The sequence below is a fragment of the Arachis ipaensis genome, chromosome B2 (genome assembly GCF_059453495.1).
Source record: "Arachis ipaensis isolate K30076 ecotype BB chromosome B2, ASM5945349v1, whole genome shotgun sequence".
Taxonomy (NCBI): Eukaryota; Viridiplantae; Streptophyta; class Magnoliopsida; order Fabales; family Fabaceae; genus Arachis; species Arachis ipaensis.
In genome coordinates, this window is record NC_142437.1 from 27,438,802 (window position 1) to 27,449,185 (window position 10,384).

General features: G+C 37.0%; 1 non-coding gene across 1 annotated transcript; it reads left to right on the top strand.

Annotated features, from left to right (window-relative positions):
• Positions 1–245: 245 nt before the first annotated feature.
• LOC148573394 (small nucleolar RNA R71) lies at positions 246–353 on the top strand. Its single transcript, XR_015906029.1, has one exon. It is a non-coding gene; the product is annotated as a small nucleolar RNA R71 (small nucleolar RNA).
• Positions 354–10,384: the final 10,031 nt, after the last annotated feature.

A 10,384-nucleotide genomic window follows, 5' to 3' on the forward strand; every position in this document is an offset into this window, starting at 1 on the left:
TTCTGAGCCAATATGGCATTCAAAGTATCAATCTCAAGAACTCCTTTCTTCTGATTTGTCCCATTATTCACAGGATTCCTTTTAGAAGTGTACATAAATTGGTTATTTGCAACCATTTCAATGAGTTCCTGAGCTTCTCAAGGCATCTTCTTCAGATGAAGAGATCCTCCAGAAGAGCTGTCCAATGACATCTTGGACAGTTCAGACAGACCATCATAGAAGATACCTATGATGCTCCATTCTGAAAGCATGTCAGAAGGACACCTTCTGATCAATTGCTTGTATCTTTCCCAAGCTTCATAGAGGGATTCACCTTCCTTCTGTCTGAAGGTTTGGACTTCCACTCTAAGCTTGCTCAATTTTTGAGGTGGAAAGAACTTTACCAAGAAGGCATTGACTAGCTTTTCCCAAGAGTTCAGGCTTTCTTTAGGTTGTGAATCCAACCATGTTCTAGCTCTGTCTCTTATAGCAAAGGGAAAGAGCATAAGCTTGTAGACCTCAGGGTCAACCCCATTGGTCTTGACAGTGTCACAAATTTATAAGAATTCAGCTAAGAACTAATGAGGATCTTCCAATGGAAGTCCATGAAACTTGCAATTCTGTTGCATCAGAAAAACTAATTGAGGCTTAAGCTCAAAGTTGTTTGCTCCAATGGCAGGGATTGAGATGCTTCTCCCATAGAAGTCAGGAGTAGGTGCAGTAAAGTCACCAAGCACCTTCCTTTCATTGTTGGCATTGTTGTTGTTTTCGGCTGCCATGGCTTTTTCTTGTTTGAAAATTTCTGTTAGGTCTTCTCCAGAGAGTTGTACTTTAGCTTCTCTTAGCTTTCTCTTCAAGGTCCTTTTAGGTTCAGGATCAGCCTCAACAAGAATATCTTTGTCCTTACTCCTGCTCATATGAAAAGAGAGAAGAAGAAAATATGGAATCCTCTATGTCACAGTATAGTGATTCCTTGAGGTGTCAGAGGAAAAGAAGAATAGAAGGAGGAGGTAGAGAAGAGAGAATTCGAACTTATCAAGGGAGATAGAGTTCGAATTGTTCATTGAGGAAGGGTGTTAGTCCATAAATAGAAGGGTGTGAAAAGAGGGGAAGAATTTTCGAAAATAAATTAAAAAGATTTTAAAAAAATTAAAAAATTTGAAAATTTGATTGATGATTTTCGAAAACTATGATTGGGAAAGAAATAAAGTGATTTTTGAAAAAGATTTTGAAATTAAAAATCAAAAAGATATGATTGAAACTTAATTTTGAAAAAGATGTGATTGAAAAGATATGATTGAAAAGATATTATTGAGAATCAAATAGAAAAAGGAAAGTTTGAAAATTAAAGTTGATTACTTGACTAACAAGAAATTAGAAGATATGATTCTAGAATTAAACTTTTGATCCTTTCTTACTAGGCAAGTAATAATTTGAAAATTACTAATTGTAGCAAGGATTTTCGAAAATAAAAAAAATGGAAAGAAATTGATTTTGAAAGGATACGACTGAAAAGATATGATTTGAAAAAGATTTGAATTAAAAACAAAATCTTCCCTCTAGTGTCCTTCTGGCGTTAAACGCCCAGAATGGCATCCATTCTGGCGTTTAACGCCCAAAATCCTACCTTTTTGGGTGTTTAACGCCCAGCCAGGTACCCTGGCTGGCGTTTAAACGCCAGTTTTCCTTCTTCACTGGGCGTTTTGAACGCCCAGCTTTTTTCGTGTAATTCCTCTGCTGAATGTTCAGAATCTTCAATTCTCTGTTATTATTGACTTGAAAGACACAATTTTAAAAAAAAAATTGAATTTTTAATGATGAGAAACAATAATAAAAAGAATGCAACTAAGATCAAATAAACAATGCATGCAAGATACCAAACTTAGAAGTTTGTATACTAAGGACTATAACAACTTAAAAATGCATGTAAGAAACAACAAAAGACACAAAATAAGAGAAATTAAAGATCAGAGCAAGAAAATCATCAAGAATGACTTGAAGATCAATGAAGAACATAATGCATATATTTGAAAAATGCAAGAAGAATAAAGACATGCAATTGACACCAAACTTAAAAATTGATATTAGACTTAAACAAGAAACATAAAATATTTTTGATTTTTATGATTTTATAAAATTTTTTGTGATTTTTCGAAAATTATGTGGAAAAGAAAATAAAGGAATTCAAAACTCTTAATAAGAATTTCCAGGAATCATGCAATGTTAGTCTAAAGCTTCAGTCTAAAAAGATCAGACATGGCTAGCCAAGCTCCAGCAGACATACAACAGCTAAATTGATAGGAATCAACTAGCTCTTGTGATGATAAAATTATCATCTGAAACTCTAGAATTCATTCTTAAAAGTCCTGAAGAATAAAATAAAATAAAATTACCTAATCTAAGCAACAAGATGAACCGTCAGTTGTCCAAACTCGAACAATCTCCGGCAACGGCGCCAAAAAATTTAGTGCACGAAATTGTGATCATCAATGGCGCCAACAGCTTGGTACGCACAATTGTAATCTCAACTTTTTATCACAACTTCGCACAACTAACCAGCAAGTGCACTGGGTCGTCCAAGTAATAAACCTTACGTGAGTAAGGGTCGATCCCTCGGAGACTGTCGGCTTGAAGCAAGCTATGGTCATCTTGTAAATCTCAGTCAGGCAGATTCAAATGGTTATGGAGGATTGATAATTAAAAGATGAATAAAACATAAAATAAGATAAAGATAGAGATACTTATATAATTTATTGGTAGGAATTTCAGATAAGCTTATGAAGATGCTTTGTTCCCCTTCAACCTCTGCTTTCCTATTGCCTTCATCTAATCATTCATACTCCCTTCCATGGCAAGCTTTATGTTGGGCATCACCGTTGTCAATGGCTACTTCCCGTCCTCTCAGTGAAAATGTTCTAAATGCGCTATCACCGCACGGCTAATTATCTGTCGGTTCTCGATCATGTTGGAATAGGATCCATTGATCCTTTTGCGTCTGTCACACGCCAAACACTCGCGAGTCTGAAGCTCGTCACAGTCATCCCTTCCCAGATCCTACTCGGAATACCACAGACAAGGTTTAGACTTTTCGGATCTCAAGAATGACCGCCAATAATTCTAGCCTATACCACGAAGGTTCCAATCTCAGATTAGAAACCCAAGAGATACACATTCAAGCCATTGCTAGTAGAACAGAGGTGGTTGTCAGGCACATGTTCATAGGTGAGAATGATGATGAGTGTCACGGATCATCACATTCATCAAGTTGAAGAACGAATGAATATCTTAGAGAAGAAGTAGGCGTGAATTGAATAGAAGAACAATAGTAATTGTATTAATTCATGAAGAACAGCAGAGCTCCACACCTTAATCTATGGTGTGTAGAAACTCCACCGTTGAAAATACATAAGAACAAAAGGGTCTAGGCATGACCGTGAGGCCAGCCCCCAAACGTGAAAAGGTCTATCCAAGTATGATCAAAGTATCTCAAAATACAATAGCAAAAGGTCCTATTTATAGAAAACTAGTAGCCTAGGGTTACAGAAATAAGTAATTAATGCAGAAATCTTCTTCCGGGTCCACTTGGTGTGTGCTTGGGCTGAGAATTGAAACTTTCATGTGTAGAGACTTTTCTTGGAGTTAAACGCCAGCTTTTATGCCAGTTTGGCCTTTTAACTCCAGCTTTTATGCCAGTTCTGGCGTTTTGACGCTAGAATTTTGGTGCTAATTTGGAACGCCGGTTTGGGCCATCAAATCTTGGGCAAAGTATGGACTATTATATATTGCTGGAAAGCCCAGGATGGCTACTTTCCAACGCAATTAAGAGTGCGCCAATTGGACTTTTGTAGCTCCATAAAATCTACTTCGAGTGCAGGGTGATCAGAATCCAACAGCATCTGCAGTCCTTTTTCAGCCTCTGAATCAGATTTTTGCTCAGGTCCCTCAATTTCAGCCAGAAAATACCTGAAATCACAGAAAAACACACAAACTCATAATAAAGTCTAGAAATGTGATTTTTATTTAAAAACTAATAAAAGCATAATAAAAACTAACTACAATATACTAAAAACATACTAAAAACAATGCCAAAAAGCGTATAAATATTATCCGCTCATCACATATCAAGTCATCAAATGGAATTAAGGTGAATTAAAATTACCAATTTAAGGGCCTAAAAAGCATGTTTTTACACTTAAGCACATATTAAGGGAGAATTGCAAAACCATGCAATTTCATTGAATAAATGTGAGAAAAGTTGATAAAATCCCCTAAATTAAGCACAAGATAAACCACAAAATTGGAGTTTATCAAACCTTCCCACACTTAAACCAAGCATGTCCTCATGCTAAAATAAAAAAAGAAACAAAGGGTATCAACATTTATTCAATGCAAACTACCTAAATGCAATCTATCTAAATAAATGTAATTACTTGGTCAAAATAAATCAATTCCCAAGAATACATATACAAGGGCTAAAGCAATAGTAATCAAATCAACCCACAATTGAATTGAGTTATTGAAATATTTTACAAACTTGAAGAAAAGCTTATCATAGGTGAAAACATGTAATTGAGCGATCGAACCCTCACCGGATGTGTATCTGCTCTAGTCACTCAAGTGTATAGGGTTGATTCACTCAATTCTCCCCTAATCATGCTTTCCAAGATTTGTTTTTAATCTAACAATCAACAATTATTTCATGCATGCATACAAATATCATGAGATCTTTCCATAGGTTGTAATGGGGCTAGGGTCAAGGTAAGGATGCATATGGTCAAGTGAGCTTGAAATTTGAATCTTTGATTAACTTAAACTTCCCACATAACCTATGACAACCTATACAATTCAAAGCTAACCTAACTACCCATTCTCTACTTTTTCACACACTCATGCATTCTATTTTTATTCAGCACACATATGCATTGATTTTTATTGAACTTTACTTTGGGGCATTTTGTCCCCTTTTTTATTGCTTTTCTTTTTCTTTCTTTTTCTATTTTTTTCTTTTCTTTTATATATATATTTTTTATTTTTCTCATTTTTTTTCAAACTAAAATATATACAAGAGCATCAATGCATATGGTTTAACATTATTAATACATGAGTATGTACCTAATTTCCATGACTTTCAACAAAACCACAAAATACACTTTTATCTCTACCCAATGTTCCCAACTCTCCCAAAATCAAATGATAAACACTCTCACTAGCCTAAGATAATTGATAAACCCCAATTTTGTGGTTTATCTTGTGCTTAATTTGGGGGATTTTATCACCCTTTTCCACATTTATTCAATGAAATAGCATGGTTTTGTAATTCTCCCTTAAATTGTGCTTAAGTGTAAAAGCATACTTTTTAGACCCTTAAATTGGTGATTTTAATTTACTTTAATTCTATTCGAAACCTTGATGTGTTTGTTGAGTGATTTCAGGTTCATAAGGCAAGTATTGGATGGAAGAAGTGAGGAGAAAAGCATGCAAAGTGGGAGAACTCATGAAGAAATGAAGGAATCGTAAAGCTGTCAAGCCTGACCTCTTCGCACTCAATCGACCATAACTTGAGCTATAGAAATCTAAATAAGGCAGTTCTAGTTGCGTTGGTAAGCTAACATCCGGGACTTCGAAATGATATAAAATTTGCTATATGTTGCTTCGCGTTCAGGGGTGCGCACGCACCATGTACACGTGCGCGTCGATGCTGCTCGTGGCCCACTAAAGTGAAATCGCCCCCATCGATTTCTGAAGCACTATGGGCCCAACCCAACTCATTTCTAATGCTATTTCATACAAAATTCAAGCTTGGGCAAAGGAGGGAGCAATTGTTTGTAGCTTAGCATCATGTAGTTTAGTTTCTAGAGAGAGAAGCTCCCTCTTCTCTCTAGAATTAGGGTTCTTAGGATATTTCCATCTTAGATCTAGGTTTAATTCATGCTTTGATTTACTCTTCCTTTTGCAATACTTCTTCTTCTACCTTTCCCTTTTCTAGTTTTGCATTTAATTCATGTAATTCTCTACTTTTATGTTGATGCATTTTTGTTCATCTATTTTCAATTCAATGCAATTTATGATTCATGTTCCTTTGTTGTTGATTTGGTTTTGTTGTTGTTTAATTTCTTGCAATTGAGTAGTATAGATTTATATTCCTTGCAATTTACTATGTTTTCCTTTTATGCCTTCCAAGTGTTTGATAAAATGCTTGGTTGGATTTGAGTGTAGATTTTAGTGTTCTTGGCTTTGGTAGAGTAATTAGTGACGCTTGAGTTATCTAATTCCCGTGTTGATTGATAATTAGACATTGCTAATTGATTTGGATACCACTAAAGCTAGTCTTTTCCTTAGGAGTTGGCTAGGACTTGTGGAATCAAATTAATTCATCCACTTGACTTTCCTCCATGGTTAGAGGTTAACTAAGTGGTAGCAATGGATAATTATGGTCACAATTGAGAAGGATAACTAGGATAGGACTTCTAATTCTCATTCCTTGTCAAGAGCTTTCTAGTTGTTAATTTATTTTCATTGCCATTTACCTTTCATGCCTCTTATCAAAAACCCCAAAACATGCTCCATAACCAATAACAAGGAACTTTATTGTAATTCCTAGGGAGAACGACCCGAGGTTCCAATACTTCGGTTTATAAATTTAGGGATTTGTACTAGTGACAAACACAATTTTTGTATGAAAGGACTATTGTTGGTTTAGAAACTATACTTTACAATGAGAATTCATTAGTGGAGTTTTAGACCACACAAAAGTTTGTTCATCAAAATGGCGCTGTTGCCGGGGAGTTGCAATTGTGCTATGTTATTGGCTATTGTATATATTGTGAATAGCTTGATTTTTAAATTGCTTGTTAGTTTTTGCTTGTTTTAGGACTTTGTTTCATTATTTCTTGTTAGCTTTTGTTTCTTATTTTCACTTTTCACTATGAATTCTCACTTTGGCTATGAGTGTGATTACAACTATGTTGTAGGAAATGGAAACTTCAATGAAGATGTGCATCAAGGATGGGATAACCAAAGGTGGGAGGAGCCATATGCATATGATCAATCCTCATGGCAACAACCTCCTCCAATGCACTATGAAGAAGAACCATTCTATGATGCATATCAATCCAATGGCTATGGTGAATCCCCTTGTGACTTTCAAGAACCACCACCATATGCCTATGAGCCATATCCCCAACATAACCCTCAACTATACTCACAAGCCCCTTCTTACCAACCATCTTCATATGACCCTAATCCATATCCATCCTACCAACAACCATATGAGCCATATGAACCACACATAGAGCCACCACCACTCCAACGTCAACATTTTCAAGAGCCACCCCCTCCATACTATTACCAAGATGAACCACCTCCAATGCATGTAAATTTTCAACCACAAGATGAATTCTACTTTCCACCACAACCTCTCTTGGAAGAATACTCATGCCCATCAATCCAAGAGTCATATGATCCTACTCGTGATATCCAAGAGGAACAAGAGTAAAAGGATCATCTCAAGGAAGCATTGGATCAATTTCAAGCAACCATGGAGTGTGTTGTGCAACAAATGAAAAGAATGGGAAATATTGAACCACCACAACTCTACCTAAAAGAACCACCTTCCGACTATAATACCTTTCCCTCAAACAATGAACCCTCTCTTCCACCATCACCCCCCGATGAAGCCTTTATGCTAGAATTAAGGGATCTTGAATCTCACATCTTAAGGCAACACGAGGAGGATGAAATGAAATTTGAGGAGTTAAGAGCAAAAACGGCTATCATGGTAGAAGCCATTGGCAACATAGTCTCATCCAGCCTAAGCCTATGCGATCAAGGCACTTCCATTGTGGAATGTGGAGAAGCAACCAAAGAGCTTAGTGAGGGAGTGAACTTGAAGCTCCAAGGTGAAGAAGAGGAGTTAAAGCAAGAAATGCAACAAGAGGAGGAGGTAGAGATTATTAAACAAGAGGAAGAAGTGGTTGAAGACTTAGGAGATGCAGAACCACCTTGGGAGTCTAGGATTGAAGAAAACCCCTCCAAAATAATTGAATTTGATGCTAAGGAGGAATGTGCACAACTTTCGAGGCATATCCCTTATGAAGAATCGGATGGGATAGAGCAAGAATTGAGTCCCCTTGGCGATGAAAATCAAGCATCAAGTCTTAGTGGTGAAGAATCCTTTGAGCATGAAGAACCTTCTCCCGTTGGGTTTGGAAACGTTGTGGAGGTAAATTTTCTCACCCTCCCAATTATGACTTGAGTAAGGGAAAAGGCTTAGATAAAATTGTTGAACAAAGGATTACATTTGAGAAAACTTGTGAAGAGGTGGAAGTCCTTAGAAAAAGGAGGATGGGAATTGAATACGCTTTGTCAAGACCGTTGGGAACTCCTCCACCTAGGTTGTCATCTAATCCTTCATTTGAGTGGGTAAAACTTCTAACTCTCAGCTTTATTATCCCACTTGAGTATGGTTTGCTTGAGACGGATGGCCAATTTAGGGCGCTTTGCGGAATTAAGCATAAAAGGAGGATGTTTAGTGGTTGGCGTTGTAAGTCTAAGCTCATTATGGTTGAAGCTTCAAGGAGTAAAGGTTGGACTAGTGCTCAATTGGATGGGTCTAGGAGGATAGTTTGGTGCTTCCATGAGAATTCATCTCTCTTGCCACCCGGAGAAAACCACCAAGATCAACTCAAGGACGGGTGTGAAAACAAAGTGTGGGATCCCGGATCGCACAAGAAAGATCAACTTTGGGAGCCTATGGTTTGTGAAGAACTCCATCAAAACTTGGAGTTATTAACTTTGAATGATGAAGCACAATAGAAGTCCAAGCATTGGTGGATGTTCAAGGATGGATTCACGCACAAGCCACCTTGATGAAGAGCTCCCCATAAGTCCAACTTAAGGACAATAAATAAAAGTGCTAGGTGGGAGACACCCCACCATGGTAACATCTTTTCATTTTCCCTTTTGTACATATTGGTAAAATAGGTTTAATCTCATGTTTTGATTGATTTGTTAAGTTTGTTTGGGAGTATAGTAGGTTAAATAAGATTTTATGATGTTTTGGTAGTTGTTTGGAGGTTTGGAATGCTTGGTTTGGTGCAAAAACATAGAAAAATTTTGGAAAACAGAGCACACCCACGCGCACACGAACTCTACGTGTACGCGTGAATCAAGCAATTTTGGCCATCCACGCAGACGTGCCATGTACGCGTACGCGTGGATTGAATTTTTCCCACCTCCCATACATTCACCTGAGAGTTGTGCCTAAAGTGTGCCAACTTTATGCCCTAGGGCACGCGAACGCGTACCTTGCGCGTACGCGTCAACTCTCTGCTTTGCCATGCACGCGTACGCGCACTGCACGCGTACGCGTCGCTTCCATTTCATCAATCCACGCTTACGCGCACATGACGTGCACGCGTGGATTGCCCTGTTTCATTCACCTTCTTTTCTTCTCCTCTTTCCATTTCTTTCCTTCTTCTCTTCTGTTTCCACCCTTCAATCATCATCCAACATTACCAAGCATCATATAACACCATTTCTTTTAGTTAGTTAGTTAGTTTAATTTTTGTTTTCTATTATAAGTTTTGGATTACTAATCTTGTTTACCATTTACTGCTGCTTATTACTAATGGGATGTTAGTTTAACATCATTGTCGTTATTGTCATTGTTGGATTCCTTTGTTGAGGTTGCAATTTATTACTTGGTTTGGAATTTTTCATGTTTAACACTTTTGAATACCAAGTACTTGTTACATTGCCTTCATGCATCTTACCTCTTTGAATTTCATGTTTTGGCCACCATGCTTTCATCATCCATTGTTAGGCAATTGTATATTATCAATGCATTTTTTTAGGATGCTTGTTCTAAGTGACCATCACCTATTTCATGCATTGAGATTGTGGAATTGTGAAATTGGATCAAAGCTAACCTAATGACATATTTTTGAGCTTTATAAAGCTTTGTGGGCCATGCTTGCTATGTGATTGATTTCCACTTCTATCTTCTTTGTCCTAAGTTCCATAGCATCCATGTGTTTCACCTCTATGCCACTTAGATGTTGCAACAACTTCAATATGTGTCATTGATTGTTGTGTGAGTTTTATATACCATTTTGTTCACTACGTCTACCTACACATCAATCAATGTCCATGCATTATCCAATTTCACAATTGCTTGATTAATTGCTTGAATGCTTTCATGCCTCTTCACTACTTGTGTGGTTGACTTAACCTACAAGTCTTTTAAAGTATCTCAAGCACACTAGAATGAGTGAAGTGCATGTTTTCTTTTGTATAATTGTGACATGATTTTTAAATACTAAGGTGTGAGTTCTAAACCGCATGCAAGTTAGGACCCACACACTTATTTTTCATTAATGTCACACTAATTCACTCACTCATTTCT